The sequence below is a fragment of the Dasypus novemcinctus genome, chromosome 31 (genome assembly GCF_030445035.2).
Source record: "Dasypus novemcinctus isolate mDasNov1 chromosome 31, mDasNov1.1.hap2, whole genome shotgun sequence".
Taxonomy (NCBI): domain Eukaryota; kingdom Metazoa; phylum Chordata; class Mammalia; order Cingulata; family Dasypodidae; genus Dasypus; species Dasypus novemcinctus.
Genome location: NC_080703.1, coordinates 5,716,223 through 5,736,459, shown reverse-complemented (window position 1 = coordinate 5,736,459; position 20,237 = coordinate 5,716,223). Strand labels below are relative to the sequence as shown.

Genomic DNA, 20,237 nt, shown 5'->3' with positions numbered 1-20,237 from the left:
AGGAAACAGAAGATCCTCATGGAAAAGGCTGGGCTTGTGCTTCCTCTGACCCTTCTGAGCTGAGTTAACCCCTAGGGTTCTTATTCTGAGAGAAAGATCCTAAAGGGGAAGGATGGACTCAAGAACAGAACATGCAATTAACCTACACTGAATGTAAGAGCTAATGGCACTTTATTTTGTTCCCTAAACTGGAGTAAATCAGCATAATAGAGTATGATATGCAACATTATTGAAAAATGCCCATTTCTTTTCCTAATGAGTTCTAAAACTATCTTTAAAGTAAGAATGATGAGTAAGCAGCAATGCCTGTCCCCCAAGCCCTGGATTAGTTACCAGGAGCCTATCATAGCTCAGAATAACTTCCCTTAGCAATGCTGGTGGATGCTATCACAATCTTAGACAGCTCTTCTTTGAGGGGATTTCGCATATTCAGAACTTTTGCAGAACAAAATGAATTTTTCTATCACAGAAAAATAAAGAAAAAAATATTCATCACCAGCCAGCCTCAGTTAGTAACATGACTATCCATTTCCAAAAACTAATCAAACAAAAATCTGCTTTTCCTTGATTTGTTTCACCAATTTTTCTTCTTTCCTCTTTTTTTCTTTCACTACTTTATGGATTGAAGCAGAATGTCATTAATAAAACTGACTCAGATTTACATGCTACCACAAAACGGAGCTTCTGGGTTTATTGGTATTTCATTATTACCATTTCTCAAGGGATTTCTTGTTTCACACAGGATGTTGCTTTTAAAACACAAAGAAAAAAGAACCCCACTTACTTTTCTCTCTTGATGTCCATTTGGCCCTTTGTGTTTTGAGTATTGTTGAAATTGGGTGTTTCCTGATACTGGTTTGGCCCTTGCTGTCTACCATCAGCTTTCCCTCAGAAAATAGCTGAGGTGTGAACAAAGTGCAGGGTGACACAGAAGGAGGGTTGCTGAGGTTGTTGGTGCTGGGGGTAGGAAACAGACGTGACAGTGGAGGAGACCTTGCTACTGCAGGTAGAGCTGCTGGCTGAGAAAGGGCACTTGGTAGGAGAAGCAAGGGCTTTCCAACAGTGGGAAGTGGAGCCAGAGACACAACCTCAGAGCGTTGATCAGGATCAGCTGAGGGGTAGATGGCACCAATAGCCAATTCTCCTCCACTCCTGGTCACCCACAGGAGTAACCATCCCTGCTCCTCTGCTAGGTGCTTGCATGTGAGCAAGAAGCCATGTGTGACTCTTCAGGCAGAAGCATGTAAGCACCCATGGCCAGGAGCTCCAGAGACTTCACACTGAAAGGACAACAGCCTGACTGGTGACCCGCCCTCCACCTGGGTTCCTGAGACTGGACTGGGCAGAGCCTCCCTGCCACATACACAAACACATACACACACACACACACACACACACACCTTTTGGCATGGGAAGTCTATCTTTACTTTTAATCGCTGTCTCAGTTTGCCAGAGCTAGTCTGACAATGCCCCAGAACTGCTTATTTAAGCCCCCTGGTTGAAGGTTCTATCATGTGCCTCTCTGACAGTGATCAGATCAGGAAGGAAAGGCTTGTTCCTGTGGACCCAGTCCTCAGCAAAAGGGCACTGACCATCACTAGCCAAAGCCAATTAGTCTATGGGGTGCAGCAGTGCTCCAAAATGTATTCACCAAATACAATGAATGTGTCACACTAATGAAAGAGGTCGTTGTTGTGGGAGGAGTGGAGTGAGGCAGTTGGGGGTATATGGGAACCTCTTATATTTTTTGAATGTAACATTTTTTGTGATCTATATCTTCAAAAAATACAACTAAAAAATTGATAGGGGTGGGGTGGGGAGTGGGGTATATGGGAACCTCTTATGTTTTTTAATGTAACATTTTGTGTGATCTATTAACTTTGAAAAAAGATAATTAAAAATAAAAAAAAAACAAAACAGTAATTAGAGCTCCACCGACCCAGGGCTTACTGTGAGCCACTGTATGCGCACTAAGCACATTCATTCTCTTAAGTGGTCCATGAGGTCAGTTCTGTTTGATCTGTCCTAGAATGGCAAAGTGAGACAGAGAGGCTGTGACTTGTGAAGGCTTCACAGCTAGTCACCACAGAGCTGATACTTCCACTTGGGGCTCCTCAGCCTGGGCTGCTAACCAACACACTGACTACTGTTAACTGTGCTCCAAGGAAATTGATTTAGGAAGAATTTGATCAGCTTTAGTACAGAGTTTGATCAGCTGTAGTACAGAATTCGCCCTCTTTATGACCAATGATCCCAAGGTCAGAGAAACTGCTCCTGGAGCCCTGGAGCTGATCAGATACCAGTGCCCATAATCCCAATACCATGGTGTGAACATTGGTTCAAATAGACTTTGAAATGCCTTTTGCTGTTCTTGTTGCTTTTAAGGCTCTTTTCTTTAGATTTTAATTAATATTTATTTCAGTTGCATAATTTCCTTTTGGCATGCACAAAGCCCCAGGACTTGAATTTGCCTGTAACCTCAGCTAACCAAAACTGCCCTGAAATGCTTTAAACACATAAAATCCCATTTGAATGAATGCGTTCTAAAGACAGTTACCAGACATTGCATGTCCTCCCATGGCCCACTGGGTGGACTGAGGGAGAGTGTGGGCTATAATGGGGACCATTGACCATGAGGTGCAGCGGTGCTCAGAGATGTATTCACCAAGTGCAATGAATGTCTCATGATGATGGAGGAGGTTGTTGCTATGGGGGGAGGAGAGGGGTGAGGGGAGTGGGGGGGTATATGGGGACCTCATATTTTTTGAATGTAATGTTAAAAAAATAAAGACAAAAATAAATAAATAAAGACACTTCCATTTTCCAGGAGGCAATAAGGCATTCGAGCAGCAGTCAGCGACTTTCTTTCTGGAGGGCCAGGGGGGAACTCTTCTGGCCCTGTGGGCTCTGTCGTTATCACTCAACCCCAACATCCTGCACAGGAACGTTAGAGAAATGAATGGGTGTGGGTGTGTTCTAATAAAACTTTATCAAAACAGGCAGGCAGCCAGATTTGGCCTGCAGGCCTTAGTTTGCCAACCCTGTCATATAGAAAAGTGTGCTTATGGCTCATTCCTGATGTCCCACCAAGAAATAGAGCCCAGGTCACTTCCTACCTCGGGGTCCCTCTTTGGCCCTTGTTCAGTTAGCCCTGAAGGCGGGGCCATTTATCAGACAGCCAAATTCTGGAAGGAGACACTGAGTCTTCAGGCTCACTCTGCCCTTCTCCCTCTTGGGCCTGGCCCGCAGGGGGCAGGGGCTCTGCTCTGCATTTCTACCACATTTAAGCTTCAGAATCCAAAAGCCCCACTGTGCAGTCCTCAGCGGTACCTTCCATCAGTGACACCCCATCAAGGAGCAGCCTGCAGTCCATCTTATGGAAAGGGACTCCTCAAAGGTACAAACAAAACGGTGTAGTGTGAACTGTCTTTGTTATTCTGAAAATCCAGATGAATTTTATATTCTCTAGATAAAGAAGATTTGAACAACTTCATACACCAAGAGTCTTGGCTTTTTGACTATTATCTCATGATGGCCATCAACTCACTGGCAGTATCATAGGTACCGTAGACTCAAAATGTAAACCCCACTTAGTAGTGAAACTATTTACAGTTGTTCAAAAGCTATTGCTCACAGGAAGAAAACAGATAAGGTGTGTGTTTACAGAAGGTCAGGAACCCTTCCTTTCCACCCCCCTCCTGTTTTAACAGTCAGCAGAGACAGGTACCTTGTCAGACGGCCCCAGAAGTCCCCTTCTTCCATCCAGTTCTTCCACACGCTAGAAGCCAGGCAGAGGGGTACCTCAGATTCAAGAGACATCCCAGGGGCAGGCTGAGGGCCATGGTTGATTCAACTGGAAACCACGCTTCTGTGTGTGAAGTGAAGCTCATGAGACTCAAGAGGCCTCCTACCAGTACTCCAGCAAGAGTTGACCTGAACTGGGGACTCACCTGGGCACCACTGATTGTGGGTGGCTAGGAGAAGAGGAAGGATGCATTTTGTGGGATTATTTTATATACCATTAACTTCCTTTCCAAGGTAATCTGTGTTCCACGTTATGGGTTCAGCTGTGTACCCCAAAAAGATACCTTGAAGTCCTAATCCTGGGTACCTGGGAACACGAACTTTTTGCAAAAGCGTTATTGCAAGCAGAATCATTTAAATTGAATGAGGCCAACTGCAGTGGGTGGACCCTTATTCCAGGATGGATGGTGTCTTTAGAAGGGGGGTGTGGGCACAGACAAAAGTGGGGGGTGGGGGCATCATGGGAAAACAGAGCAGGCCATAAGGTGACTCAGGAGGCACTGAAAACCCAAGGCTTGCTGGCCAAGGGACAGTGCCCCAGCGGCCAGGACTGACCCACCAGCAGGGCCCACGCACTTGTGGCTTCAGCCTGCAGGGCTGAGAGAGCGGTTCCTGGTGTTTTTAGCCACCCAGTTCATGGCACTTGTGACAGCAGCCTGAGAAAAGTGAGGTGTCCCTCTTCTGGCAGTCCCATCCCTCCAGGAGGGCTGAAGGATAGCCCAGGTGCCCAGCTGTCTGCCAGGCTGAGGGTCCCCAACCAAGGCTTTTATCTAATCAGATGCCCTGAGGAACGGCCTGGGGACGGACAGAAACAATGTTGAAAAGAAAGGAATGGGTGACCTGGACAACTCTGAACACTCTTCTCTTCCTTCTTTCCACCCTCTCTTGGGTGCTTCGGCTGCTTAGACCCCCGAGGTCTTCCCACCACGCACACCTTCCCAGAGGGGCCGGGCCAGACGGTGCAGACCTATTCCTGGTTCTCCTTGTCGGGTGGGAAGGGGCCCGAGTGTTCCTGTGGCCCAGGACCGTCCAGCAGCCTGGCTGCTTATTCACAGCCCCGGGAACCACCGCACATACTGCTCAGGGGGCCGCACCCTGCACACTGGATAGCCTTGGGGCTCCCTTTCTAGACTGTCCGAGCTCTCCCAGATTGCCACAAGGCCCCTCCAGCCCAGGGGAGGGGTGCCTCTGTGTCTCGCAGTACTAAAAGCTCTGCTCTTTCGGGTCCAGGCGCCCATCTCACCGACCCGCCGAGCAGCCCCTGCCCCCTCCACCCCCGGGCGCCCCATCGAGTCTTCCTCCCTGGTGAGCACTCCCTCCTTGCCCCCCCCCCCACACACACACTTGACATTCCCGGTAGCCCTTTCCCACTATGATGTCCTGCTCTCACCCCGACAGAAGCATCCCCCACCCTGCCCGGTCCCCGCCCCCAAGCCCTGCTTGGCCCCCAGACCCCTTCCACGCAGTGCCGCTGGGTGTCCAGTCCCCGCTCCGGGGTTGCACAGCCCCGCCCCAGCCCCTCCCTGGCAGGGGAGTCCTGCGCCCAGCCCCGCCTCACCCCCCTGCGCGGTGCCGCCGGTCCCGCCTCACCCGGGCCTGGCGGGAGAAGTGGCTGCGCTCCTTGGGGTCCAGGCGCCACGGCGGGACGTAGCTGAAGGCGGACAGCGCCGCGATGGGCAGCGGCCGGGGCTTGCCTGCAGCGTGGCGGCGGTGATCTCCTCCTCGTCCCCCAGGCCGCCCGCGTCCAGCTTCTCCGCCCAGGCCACGTCGGTCCCACCCGGCCGGGGACCCCGCCCGAGTCCGCCTCCCTGGCTACCCGGCGCCCGCGTTCCGCAGTTGCCGGGGAACCGCGGCCTCGCGTCACAAAGCTGGGCGGCGGGCGCAGGGCTAGGGCTCAGGGCCAGGGGCGCAGGGCGGAGGGCGCAGCTGGGCTGGGGATGGGACCGTGCCCTCCCGTCTCCTTGCGGGTCCCTGGAGGGCCCACTTGGGACACAAGGAGCCGCGTCTGCTGGACTGGCAGCCTCCGCCTGCTTGCACTTGCCCTTGCCCTTGCGCTCCCGGAGCGATCCAAGCGGGCTGTCCGGGAGAAGTGCAGGCCACCCGTGCGCGGCATCTGAAACCCTCCAGGAGCCGCGGAACAGTAGTGGAAGACGCAGGTGGAATTCACTGCCATCATATATTAACTCAGTGTGTCCGCAGCAGCATCGTGTCAACGTGCAACGAGTCTGTTTTCAGCGCCTCGGTCACCACGAGCGGGCACCGCTCACGGTACTGGCAGGTGCGGGTGTGCAGCGGCACTAATCGAATCCAGTCAAGTGGTATCTGGCAAAACTGAGCTGTTCCGCAGCGCTCTGCTGTTTCTTGAGTCAAATGCTGGTTCAAGAGGTGTGTTCCTTCTGTCGAAAATTCACTTAACTCTAAAGCCTGGGATGTGTGTGTATCAGTAAAAAGGAAAAGGAGAACTAAACAGGCCTTGGGAATACTTTAACCAGGGCGGCTCTAGGAAGACTGGCTTGAAACATAAATGATAATGAGGGGCAAGACTTGTGAAATCTGGGGAACAGTCGGTCATTCCAGGCAGAGGGAAGAGCATCTGTGGTGGCCCTGAGGCCGAGCCCATTGATGTGCGGGTGGCAGAAAGGGAGGACAAGGACAGTGCAGCTTTCAGAAGGGGAGGGCAGTAGGGAGTGCAGGTGGACAGGCAGGCAGGAGAGGGGGAGATCTCAGGCCCGGGCAAACGAGCACCCGTCTCAGGAGCCTTCTTGCCTGTATGTCCTTGATTCAGGCAGAGGTTTTAGAGATTTTTCAGTACCATGTCCTTGATGCTAATTAACAAAAGCAATAACCACACACTTACAGTGGCACCCCTAAAAGTAGAGCACCCTAGAAATATGGCACCCCTAGAAGTACAGCACACCTAGCCATAGGGAACCCTAAAATTATGGCACCCCTAGAAGTATGACCCAGCAAGCCAGTCTGTGCTCCTCCTACACCTCCTTACACATGGACACAACCGTTCTAAGGTCCTCAGGATGGAGGAATAGAGTATGGATTGGAGTGGACTTACTGATATTCTATTCATGAACTATTGTGCTTAGTAATAGAAGAAAATGTGGCACTGGTGTGGAGAAAGTGGCCATGGTGGCTGCTGGGGGTGGGAGGGGGAGGAAGAAATGTAAATGTGGGGGCATTTTCGGGATTTGGAGTTGTCCTGGATGTTGCTACAGGAATAGTTACTGGATATTGTATGTCCTCCCATGGCGCACTGGGTGGACTGTGGGAGAGTGTGGGCTATGGTGTGGACCATTGACCATGAGGTGCAGCGGTACTCAGAGATGTATTCAACAAATGCAATGAATGTCTCATGATGATGGAGGAGATTGTTGTTATGGGGGTTGGAGTGGGGTGAGGGGGTGGTGAGTATAGGGTGTGACAGGGAGGGACAAGAGAGCTCACAGAAGGCAGAAGTGGCACTGGGCTTGGTCTCGGTAGCAAAGAGGGACTGTGGAAGGGTTTCTGAGGCATAGTATGATCCAGAATGGTGCTCAGGCCCAAAGCCATGAACTGCTCTAAGACCTGTAAGTGAGACCACTTCACAGTTTTCCCAGAGATGTGAGAATCCTTTTGGCCTGGCCCCCAGGTGAGCGGCAATTCACTTGGGTATATGAACACATCTGAATTGATTGCAGCTCTCTCCTGGTCAATCTTTCATTTGCTTCTATTTGTCTCATTCCTTCTCTGCAAAGAAGCATAAAATTAAAAAGTGAACTTGGAGCTCTAGAACTCATAGAGTTTCAATAACCTATGCTAAAAATTAAAAGCCTTAAAAAGTAAAGATAAAGAGATCTAAAATGTTAGAGCATGATGGGGTCATGCGATGGTTAATCACCATCCAGTTGGTGCCGAGTCATTGGATGATGCAAGCCCTGGCCTGCCAGTGTGAGGGCATTCTGTAGGTGGCTTTAGACCATTAGGCAGTTGGTTGAAGCTATGGCTGATGACATCCACAAACAAGGGTGACTGCCTTCAGCAAGGAGGGAAGTCCCATCACCCCGGCAGCTGGAGGTCTTAAAGCAACACCAAGGCCCTCAGCAGTGGCAAATCCTTTCTCTCCTTCTCCAGCTTCTCCCAAGGAAGTCATCCCCTGTGCTATCTCCAATGCATGGCCTGCCCTAGGAAATCTGAACTTGCCTATCCCCAGGGTCACTGAGCCAATTCTACTAACAAATCCCTTCCTATTTACATATGGCCCCATATGCTGTTGACTGTTTCTTCAGAAAACTCTAATACTGGTAGAAATGCAGATGCTATTAGCTAATATGTACTGTGATTACTTTGTGGTGGGCCCTTTTCTAAATGTTTTTAGGTGTATTAACTCATTTCATCCTTATTTTCTGATTAGCCATTTGGAAATGAGGCCCAAGGTTATAAAATTTGCAAGAGAGGTTGAAATCAACCCCACGTGCCTGACTCCTGAACAGATTCTCAGTCCTCTGCTGCATCGCTGCTCAGACCAGGTTCAAGTCTCATTTTCACCCGTGGTTCTGTATCCAAGGCAGGCATTGACCATCTGTGAGCTTTGGAGAGGAAACACTGCCCAAGTCCAAGGCCCCTGGAAATCATACAAGCCTGTGTTCAAGTGCTTAGCATAGAGCTCAGCACAGAGCGGGTGAAAAGTAAATGGAAGCTCCTTTCCTTGTCCAAGGCCCTGGAACTAGCCAGAGGTAGAAACCCAGTCTCCAGACTCTGCAGCCCTTTCCACATCTGCCTGCCTTGTCTCACTCTCCCCTCAAGCTTTAACCTGACCATAATTGGAGGGTGAAGCATCTGTACTTCACTAAATACAATGTAATTCACTCATGATTTACATTTTAGAAGATTTTCCCCCAATCAAACCTGCCCCCTTACAACCCTACCTAAATTTACTTTACTTCATTGTATATTTAAAAAGAGAATACTCCTGGAATATATATATACTTAAGGATTTTATTTTAATTTACCCCTCTCCCCGGTTGTTTGCACTTGCTGTCTGCTCATCTTCTTTTTAGGAGGCACTGGGAACTGAATCTGGGGCCTCCAATGTGGGAGGGAGGCACCTAATTACTCAAACCACCTGTGCGCCATTTGATATGTCTCATTGTGTTTCTTCACTGTGTCTCTTACTGCATCATCTTGTTGCATCAGCTCACTGAGTCATCTTGTTGCATCAGCTCACCAAGTCAGCTAGTCCTGTCAGCTTGCTATTTGGCTCATCATCTTTACGAGGCACTGGGAACTGAACCTGGGATCTACCACAGTGTGGGTACGAGTCCAGCTGCTTAAGACACATCCACTTCCCTATATTTTATTAAAGGATTATTTCTGTATAATTCTACAATTATAAATGTTATAGTAATCCAAAGTGCTGTCATCTGTTTTCCCATTGCTCCTCCTCACCATACATTATATCTGCTAACAAAGTACATCAGGAAATGGGAAAAAAAAACATTTCTTATATTTGTAGGAGGAGGAAATGAAGGTCTCTAAAAAGCATATTCTTTTCATTTAGCAGATAACTGTTACAAGATGGCAGATTTAAAAATAGTCATTCATTGTATTCATTTATTCTACTTGATCGATTCTGTTTGACATATAAAATCAAGTATCTATGATACTAATATTAAATTGAACTTTAATTTTAAATCAATCACTGACACTTAGTATTCACAGTATAGGGAAAATAAAGGCTCCTTCCATGTCTCTGTAAGATCTAGACAGATCCTTTTCAGATCACCAAATAGTACATGATTCTGCAAAATGGCTAATTCACAAATAAGGCTCTTTTTATGCTGAGTCCCATAAAAACACAACTTCTTTCATGATCTGAGTTCTGAAGTCACTATTTCTTCTTGTCAGCACTGAACCCCGGGGTTTTGAGAAAACAATTTTCTTGGTAAAGATTTGACAAATTCAAGCCTTGATTTTATCATCTCAGCCTCATGAAAATGGATCTGTTATGGGAAGAATAAAGAAAAAAGGAACTGGCTAGTATAATCCTTAACAATTGAAATTACCATGTTGAACTTGTTTGTCTCTAACAACTTGCCCACAAATGCTTGCACACACATAAGAATGGAAGCTCCTCGAGGGCAAAGTCACAGCTATCTTACTTGTGTACTCCCAGAGCCCAGAACAATGCTTAGTACATAATAAGAGCTCAATAAATATTAGTTGCTTAAATAAGAGGGATATTTAAAGGATCAAACATGATTCCTGTCCTCAAAGACACAATCAATACTAGAGGTATGCAACAAGCCAAAGCAGAGTGTGTGAAGAAAATCAACATTCCAGCCCTCAGAGGAGGTCAGGGTTTTAGGTTGTGGGGAAAGAAGAGACCTGAGTGGGGTGTTGCTGAATGGACAGAATTTAGTCATGGGGAGATGCTGTCTGGAGGTAGAAGGGACACCTGGTCAAAGGAGCAAGGCAAGAGAGAATGGAGTGGGTTAGGTGGGAGAGAAGAGACCACCAGCTTGAAGACAGGTAACAAGGTGCAGCCTCAGGGGATCCCAAAAGTCAGAGCAGAGGAGGTTCTACTGTATCCCGTGAGTAGGAAAGAAACAAGGTTTCTGATCACAGGCTGGCATGCTGAGGGTTTTCAGAAGATTAGTCTGGGGTGTGCAAGATGAACTGGACAAGAGTAAGCCAGAGAGGAAATCAGGTATCAGACTAGCACCAATACTTAGAGAACTTGGGAAATTCATCTACATTCTAGTCACTCATCATCATAATGCCTTATTAACTAACTTGCAAAGGAAACTATAAGGTCTTAGACATTAGGTAGTGATGAAGATAATGGTTTTAGTGAGTCATCCTGTCCATTCTTACACTTACATCAGGGGGAAATTAAAACAGATATTCCAATAATTTAATAACTCTAAAGCAGAGTTGAGCATAGCTTATGAAGAATATAGGCATATTCTGCTTTTGGAAAACTGAACATTAGAAAATTGTATATTTCAAGGGAAGCGGACTTGGCCCAGTGGTTAGTGCATCTGTCTACCACATGGGAAGTCCACGGTTCAAACCCTGGGGCCTCCTTGACCCGTGTGGAGCTGACCCATGCACAGTGCTGATGTGCGCAAGGAGTGCTGTGCCATGCAGGGGTGTTCCCTGCATAGGTGAGCCCCACGCGCAAGGAGTGTGCCCCATAAGGAGAGCAACCCAGCATAAAAGAAAGTGCAGCCTGTCCAGGAATGGTGCTGCACACACGGAGAGCTGACACAACAAGATGAGACAACAAAAAGACACACAGATTCCCGTGACGCTGACAACAACAGAAGTGGACAAAGAAGATGCAGCAAATAGACACAGAGAACAGACAACCGGGTTGGGGGTTGGGAGGGGAGAGAAATAAATAAAATAGATAAATCTTAAAAAAAAAAAAAGAAAATTCTGTATTTCAAAACATAAGCCGAAGATTTATAAAAAATATCAAGTACGCTGAAAAGCCTAATTAACAAAGTGGGTACTTCAATTAGAGATATAAGATTCTCAGCCCACTGTCCTAGCAGACTACTTAGGACCCTGGAAAAAGCAAGTATGAATGAGGGATTACTTTGGGGGTTTGAGGGAATGGACCCATACCTGGACAACTTGATAACCAAGTAAATGGAGTTGCCGTTGTTTAATAGCCTCTATTCCTAGTAAATTTTTGCTGTTAAAACAAACTCTTTTGGGGCCATTAATGCATAGTGCTCCTCTGAAAGAAAAATCAAAGAGAAATAAACTTAGTTTTTATAACAATCCAAAATATTGGTTTTTTGGCCAAAGTTTACTCAAAATGTGGCTTTTCCTAATGGCCAGTACTCTCACATCAATCATGAATGTGTTACTCTTTAGCCTACTGAAAAAGTACTTGGCTTAATTAATGATGCTGTTTATAAAATATTACAAGGAATTTCCAGAAAACATATCCTGAAATGTAGTTTTATTTCTGGAATTGTCTATTTTTCTCACCTTTTTAAGAAAATGATGCTTTCCTATTCACCTCAACAGGCCTTTTAACATAAAAACTAGAACAATTTCTTTATCTTTTGTGTACATCTTCATCAACTGTAAAAGGTAATACAAATCCTTCTTTATCTAATTTAATTTCAATATCTAGTGAGAGAAGGAAAAAATTCTTCATGTGATACCCTCACAAACAGTATCTTCCTTTACTTCTTTGTTCTGTTTTGATTTCTTCCACACTGTATTTACCAATGGGACAGAAGGCTGCAAAGTAATGACCACAACCAAATGAGGATGTTCACTCACTCAGCTTCAAGAACAAGCCTGTAAGCCTGAAATTAGGGAGGCTTCCTGGGCTAAAGCAAGGTGTAGGTCCTCAAATTAACAGGGGAGCAGTAGGAACCACACACTTTCTCCTTCTCCTTACAAATGGTGGCACACTTTCAATTCACACAGGGAGAAAATCCTCTAACTTCAGCAAAATTAGACAACTAAGCAGCTCAACACATCCATCTCTTCCATGTCTCCTGACAGCTAATGCAGCCCATGACCGTGGCACCCCACAACTGCAACATGTGGCCAAGGGGAGTGGATGGTGTTCCCTTCCAAGCCCTCTGGTATATGCCATTCCTTCTGTAGAAAGGACCATGAGAGCAGGAGAGGTGGAACATGTGACCATTTGAAGCCTATCAAAGATGGTTCTCTTTGAGATGATTTTTTAATTGATGAAAGGAAGGACTTCGACTCAAAGTCAGCATAGTCCAGCAGCTATTTCTGGGAGGATCTGTGTGCTTATATGTGTGCTAATGTGGTAGCCACCAGCTATGGGAGGCTTTGGAGCACTTGAAATGTGATATAAACTTTACTTATGTTTAATGTAAATTTAAGTAGCCATCTGCACTAGTGGCTACTATACTGGACAATGCAGGCCTAGACTATAAGAGCAGCTAAACAGACATGAGCACTTACTGTGTTATTCCCTCATTTATTCCTTCTTACCATAAGTGTTTGAGGTCAATATTCTTCTTACTCACATTTTACAGATGAGGAAGCAAACAGAAAAAGGTTAAAAAGGGTAAGTACACTGTGCAAAGACATTCTGCTACTCTGTGGCAAGCTGGATCCAAATACAGTCTATATACTATATTCTACCATCTACACTCTAGAGCCTCATGCATGGCAGGGAAGATTCCATTTTGCATTCTGTGGCTACTAAGCTCCACCTGTCTCCCAAAGAGATAACAACCACTAAGGTTCTGTAAATAAATCCCCTGTTACTTACCTACTGTATACCAATAGGTTATTAACATTTTGGAAGCAAAGTAGGATCTTGCTCCTAAAAGGTCGATCAATTCAATTACCAGAGATTTATGAAAGTGAAAATCCACAGGGGTCTCCAGGGAATGGTATGGAGTAAAAAATGATTTCATTTGATATTTAGGAAGGAGTTTGGGATCATAAAAATCATATATTCAATCATGAGAGAAAAATAAAATACAAAACCAGAGAATAAAGTGAAGGTAGTGAGTTACCTATGTATAAGAGATTGATACAAAATTCCTTTAATGAATGATATCTTTCTAGGACTTAAGACTGATATCTTTCTTAACACAGCAATGAAAAATATTCTTGTTATAGTTAAAGTGTAATAGCTCAAAATATTCTTAAAATGTGTCTTAAATGTAGTCCCTGAAAAAAGAACAATAAACATCATGACAATGCTGTCAAATTCAAGAAACATCTCTGAAACTCTCAGAATTGCTTTAAGGACCTGAAGGACACTCAGTTAAAATTTTTAATCCAAGAAGAAATGATAAAACTGACATCTCAATTCAATAAATAAAGGATTGCAATGGAACAACTAGTGCTGGAAAATTAGTTATCTGTCTAGTAAAGAAGAGTTAAACTCCTACCAAACTTCAGACTATGAGCATATCTCCTTTTACTGAGTTTTGCTTTATTGCACTTTGCAGATATTAGTGTTTGTTTTTTTAAATAAACTGAGGGTTTGTGGCAATCCTGTGTCAAGCAAGTCTATCAGTTCCAGTTTTCCAACAATGTGTGCTTTCTTCATCTGTGTCATGTTTTAATTGAGGTGTATACATTTAAAAATAAAAATAATGCTTTTGCATACTGAAAAGGCTATAGTACATGTGCAGTGGGAAACCAAAACATGCATGTAACTCACTTTATTATGGTGGCCTGGAACTCACAGGTGGATTAAAGATCCAATGGGGAAAAATTAGTAAATATTTGCACTAACACATATTTGGTGAAATAATCTTATGCATGATGGAAAAGTCAGGAACCATTAAAAGACAGGTAGATTTGGTCACACAAAACTTAAAAACACAAAGCAATAGAAAGATGAATTAGGGAGCAGGAAGGCAATTCCTAGGAAATACAAATGGCCAATAAACATTTGACAAAATGCTCAACTTCATTATTGCTCACTCAAATGCAATTTAAATACATGACAAGACACTCTTTTCCACTGAACTAAGTGGCAAAAGTTAACAGGACTAAAAAAACACAGCCACGTTCACTCACTGCTGGGGAGGTGTGACGTCTACCATTCAGAGTCACTACCTACTGACATTACACCACTGGTCCCACTCTTAACATTCTAGTCTGCAGCTTAAAGGAACATGGTTTGCAGTAGAATGACACACAAGGGTGTTTACTACAGCACTGCTGATAGAGACCAAAGATGGAAAGAACCTGAAAGATCATAAGCTGGGAAACTGGTGAGTAAGTCCCATAAAATACTGCACCACTTTGAGAAAGAACGTATTTGATCCACACACATTGGCCTTGAGGAAGGTCTATGTATACTGGACATAATGGTAAATTATATGATATACTGGACATAAAGAGAAAAGAAAATTGGTTTATATATTTGTGTATGTTGGGCATAGAAAGCACAGTTACAAATTTGTTATTTCAGGGAAGGGAGGTGTTTGGGGTTAACTAATTTTAGTGTTTATATGCCTTGGCATTGTTAAAAATTTTTAAAAGAAAAGAGTAACGGCTGTCCACTTCTTCACCTTTTACCAGAATATGATCCTGAGTCAAGTTTGAAGGTCAAAGCAGAAGGTGAGGAAGTCTGTTGGGACTATTTCCAATCACACAAAAAAGGTGTGCTGTGAAGTTTATGAGAGGGAATCTTTATAGCACAGATACCACCTAAAATAAAGTCTACCAGAGAAGAGTGAAATTTCTGACTTGGTTAAAAAATGCACTCAGAAATAATTAGGATTTGTAGAGTTCAGAGATTCAGACTTTTTAATCAAATGGCTATTGTGCGTGCTAAACCCTTTAAAACCCTTGAAGTGAATCAAGGAATATTAAGATTTGTATGCCTTCAACACTTGAAACCATCTAGAAATCTCACACAGCAGGAATTGGTTTTAGGGAGTCATCTTGTCTATTCTTACACTTACATCAGGAGAAAATTAAAACAGATATTCCAATAATTTAATAACTCTAAATCAGAGTTGAGCATAAATTATGAAGAATATAGGCATATTCTGCTTTTGGAAAACTGAAGGTCAGAAAATTCTGTATTTCAAGGGAAGCGGACTTGGTCCAGTGGTTAGGGTGTCCGTCTACCACATGGGAGGTGTGCAATTCAAACCCTCCGGCCTCCTTGACCCATGTGGATCTGGCCCATTTGCAGTGCTGATGCAAACAAGGAGTGCCCTGTCACTCAGGGCTGTTCCCCACGTAGGAGAGCCCCACACGAAAGGAGTGTGCTCCATAAGGAGAGCCGCCCAGTGTGAAAGAAAGTGCAGCCTGCCCAGGAATGGCGCTGCACTCACAGAGAGCTGACACACAAGATGATGCAACAAAAAGAAACACAGATTCCTGTGCTGCTGACAACAGAAGTGGACAAAGAAGATGCAGCAAATAGACACAGAGAACAGACAACTGGGGTCGGGGGTGGGAAGGGAAGAGAAATAAATAAAATAGATAAATCTTAAAAAAAAAGAAAATTCTGTATTTCAAAATATAAGCCAAAGATTTATAAAAAATATCAAGTACACTGAAAAGCCTAATGAACAAAGTGGGTACTTCAATTAGAGATATAAGATTCTAAGTCCACTGGGCTAGCAGAATACTTAGGACCCTAGAAAAAGCTAGTATGAATTAGGGATTACTTTGGGGGGTGGAGGGAATGGAACCATACCTGTACAACTTGATAACTAAGTAAATGGAGTTGCCATTGTTTAATAGCCTTTTTTCCTAGTAAATTTTTGCTGTTAAAACAAACTCTTTTGGGGCCATTAATGCATAGTGCTACTCTGAAAAGAAAATCAAAGGGAAATAAACTTACTATTTATAACAATCCAAAATATTCTTATTATTATTTTGGCCAAAGTATACTCAAGATTTGGCTTTTCCTAATGGCCAATACTCTCACATAAATCATGAATGTGTTACTTTTTAGTCTACTGAAAAAGTACTTGGCTTAATTAATGATGCTGTTAATAAAATCTTACAAGGAATTTCCAAAAAACATATCCTGAAATGTACTTTTAATTTCTGGAATCATCTATTTTTCTCACCTTTTTATGAAAATGATCCTTTCCTATTCACCTCAACAGGCCTTTTAACATAAAAACTACAACAATTTCTTTATCATTTGTGTACATCTTCATCAACTGTAAAAGGTAATACAAATCCTTCTTTATCTAATTTAATTTCAATATTTGATGAGATAAGAAAAAAATCTTCATGTGATACCCTCACAAACACTATCTTCCTTTACTTCTTTGTAATATTTTTGTTTCTTCCAAACTGTATTTATGAATAGGACAGAAGACTGCAAAGTAATGACCACAGCCAAATGAGGGCGAGGATGTTCACTCACTCAGCTTCAAGAACAAGCCTGTCAGCCTGAAATTAGGGAGGCTTCCTGGGCTAAAGCAAGGAGTAGGTCCTCAAATTAACAGGGGAGCAGTAGGAACCACACACTTCCTCCTTCTCCTTACAAATGGCTACACACTTTCAATTCAGACAGTGAAGAAAATGTTCTAAGTTCAGAAAAATTAGGCAACTAAGCAGCTCAACACATCCATCTCTTCCAGTGCCTCCTAAGAGCTAATGCACCCCATATCCGTGGCACCCCATGACTACAACATGTGGCCAAGGGGCATGGCTAGAATTCCCTTCCCAGCTCTCTGGTGTATGCCATTCCTTCTGTAGAAAGGGCCATGAGAGCAGGAGAGGTGGTACATGTGACCATTTGAAGCCTATAAAGATGGTTCTCTTTGAGATGACTTTTTAATTGATGAAAGGAAGGACGTGGACTCTAAGTCAGCATAGTCCAGCAGCTATTTCTGGAAGGATTTGTGTGCTTTTATCTGTGCTAATGTGGTAGCCACCAGCTATGAGAGGCTTTGGAGCACTTGAAATGTGATATATGATTAGGGAAATGAATTATAAACTTTACTTATGTTTAATTTAAATTTAAGTAGCCATCTGCACTAGTGGCTACTATACTGGACAGTGCAGGCCTAGACTATAAGAGCAGCTAAACAGACATGAGCACTTACTGTGTTATTCCCTCATTTATTCCTTCTTACCATAGGTGTTTGATGTCAATATTCTTCTTACTTAACATTTTACAGATGAGAAAGCAAACAGAAAAAGGTTAAAAAGGGTAAATACACTGTGCAAAGACACTCTGCTAATCTGTGACAAGCTGGATTCAAATACGGTCTGTATATTATATTCTACCATCTACACTCTAGAGCCTCATGCAGGGCAGGGAAGATTCCATTTTGCATTCTGTGGCTACTAAGCTCCACCTGTCTCCCAAAGAGATAACAACCACTAAGGTTCTGTAAATAAATCCCCTGGTACTTACCTATTGTATACCAATAGGGTATTAACATTTTGGAAGCAAAGTAGCATCTTGCTCCTAAAAGGTCGATCAATTCCATTACCACAGATTTATGAAAGTGAAAATCCACAGGGGTCTCCAGGGAATGGTATGGAGTAAAAAATGATTTCATTTGATATTTAGGAAGGAGTTTGGGATCCTAAAAATCATATATTCAAACATGAGAGAGAAAAATAAGCTACAAAACCAGAGAATAAAATGAAGGTAGTGAGTTACTTATGTATAAAAGTTTGATACAAAATTCCTTTAAAAAATGATATTTTTCTAGGACTTAGGACTGATATCATTCTTTTTTTTTATTGACATTGTAATAATATTACATTAAAAATATATATGTGAGGTCCCATTCAACCCCACCCCCCAACCCCCCCTCTCTGCCCCCCAACAACACTCGTTCCCATCATCATGACACATCCATTGGATTTGGTAAGTACATCTTTGGGCACCTCTGCACCTCATAGTCAATGGTCCACATCATGGCCCATACTCTCCTCCATTCCATCCAATGGGCCCTGTGAGGATTTACAATGTCCGGCGATTGCCTCTGAAGCACCATCCAGGGCAGCTCCATGTCCCAAAGACGCCTCCACCTCTCATCTCTTCCTGCCTTTCCCCATACCCATCGTCCACCATGTCCACTTTTCCCAATCCAATGCCACCTCTTCTATGTGGACATTGGATTGGTTGTGTCCATTGCACCTCTATGTCAAGAGGAGGCTCAGATTCCACATGGATGCTGGATGCGATCCTCCCATTTTCAGTTGTAATCACTCTAGGCTCCATGGTGTGGTGGTTGTCCTTCTTCAACTCCATCTTAGCTGAGTGAGGTAAGTCTAAGTCCAACAAATCAGATTGTAGGTGCGGGAGTCTGTTGAGGCTCAGGACCTGGCTATCACATTGTCAGTCCAGAGATTCAAATCCCCTAAATATATCTTAAACCCCAACATTAACTGCACCTCCAGCACATTAGCATGAAAGTCTTATGAAGGAAGATCCCATCTGAGTCCAGATTCATCACACATAAACACCATTTCCAAAGAGGGGCCATCTGCCCTGGTAGTTAACGCCATCCGCCATGACCATAACTCCCATGGGTCTCTTTAGCCCTCAAAGGAACCAATATCTGGGGGTTGTATCTGCTTTATCTGTCTCTCTGACTCTGCTCAGTTGTGCATGAGGGCAATCCTTCAGCCAGCCTCCAGACTCTTTGTTAGAAACTCGTAGCCATATAAACTCATTTCTCCTTTCCATTTCCCCCTTACTTTAGGTCAAACAGCATTTTAAAGTCATGTTATTTTATGTAGACATGGATATTCTGCTGATCCGCATTGAACCTTCCGTATAAGGTCCTTTTCCAATTGCATCATCAGTTGGTAGTTGATAGTGGTCCCTCGTTGCCAGGGAGGCTCATCCCCGGGTGTCATGTCCCACGTTGGGGGGAAGGCATTGCATTTACATGCTGAGTTTGGCTTCGAGACTGGCCACATTTGAGTAACATGAAGGCTGACAGGAGGAAATTCCCAGGCACAATGTTGCTCTAGGCCTTGTTCTTATTTTAGGCTTATCAGCTCACAAGCATAGTCATTAACATCAGGGGCTCACTGTTGAACCCTCACTCCCTCCCGGTCCCCGCCGCTGTACCTGGGAGACTGTCGCTGCTCCCCTAGGGACCACGACAGAGCACCACTGGCCAGGAACACAGTACCCCCCCTGCTGTGGTTTTTAATTGTTGCCACTATGAGTATATCCAAACATTACCATGCACCCTGGACATATGTTCTGTACAACTCCCTGTCAGCCATATATCACCTGTCATTGGTATCCCATACCAGTATCCCTCCATTGCCATTGTTGAAACACTCTGTGATCCAGAAATCCCCGAAATTTGAAGCCCAATATAATGTCATGGTCCCTTACTAGGGAATGGCATATAGCGATGGGTTTAAAGGATAGATAAAGAACTTGGATAAATTTAGATAAAGAACTTAGATAAAGAATGTTGACTTGAAAAAATTCCACATCCTATCTTTTTCTTTTTTTTTTTTCCCTAATTATTCAGCTTTTCTTCACAGGAGTCCTAGACCACAGCAATGCATATATATAATATACAGCACTCCCACACATCCACCAGAAAACCTTTTCCCTTCCACAGTGATACTCTTACGCCCTATTCATATCATATTTACTTAAAGTGATGTACAGAGTCTGAGACATTAGCTTTCTAACAAGGTGACATCTGTGCTTACATTATGGTGCATACTTTAGGATACACAGTTCTTTACATTTTTAGTTATCCTATGTTTTACATTATGGTTTACATTATCAGTCTGTCATCTCCTATATGTTATGGTGTAATATTACATGTTTTATATCCATCCTTGTGTACTCTCAAGAAACTCCTCTCTTACCCCCCATTTACTTTGGTTCCACACATTTAACATCCATTTCCCTTCCACCTTGGTGCCCACAGTGACAGCCAACCTCCGTTTCCTGAGGAGCCACTTCCAGAGATAGATGGAATAGTGTTCAGGGCCTA

The 20,237-nt window shown here is 44.0% G+C and overlaps 1 long non-coding RNA gene across 1 annotated transcript; it reads right to left on the bottom strand.

Annotated features, from left to right (window-relative positions):
- Positions 1-2,797: 2,797 nt before the first annotated feature.
- LOC131277022 (uncharacterized) lies at positions 2,798-5,508 on the bottom strand. Its single transcript, XR_009184216.2, has 3 exons — positions 5,395-5,508; positions 3,728-3,868; positions 2,798-2,934 (listed from the first exon to the last, which is right to left on the bottom strand). It is a non-coding gene; the product is annotated as an uncharacterized lncRNA (long non-coding RNA).
- Positions 5,509-20,237: the final 14,729 nt, after the last annotated feature.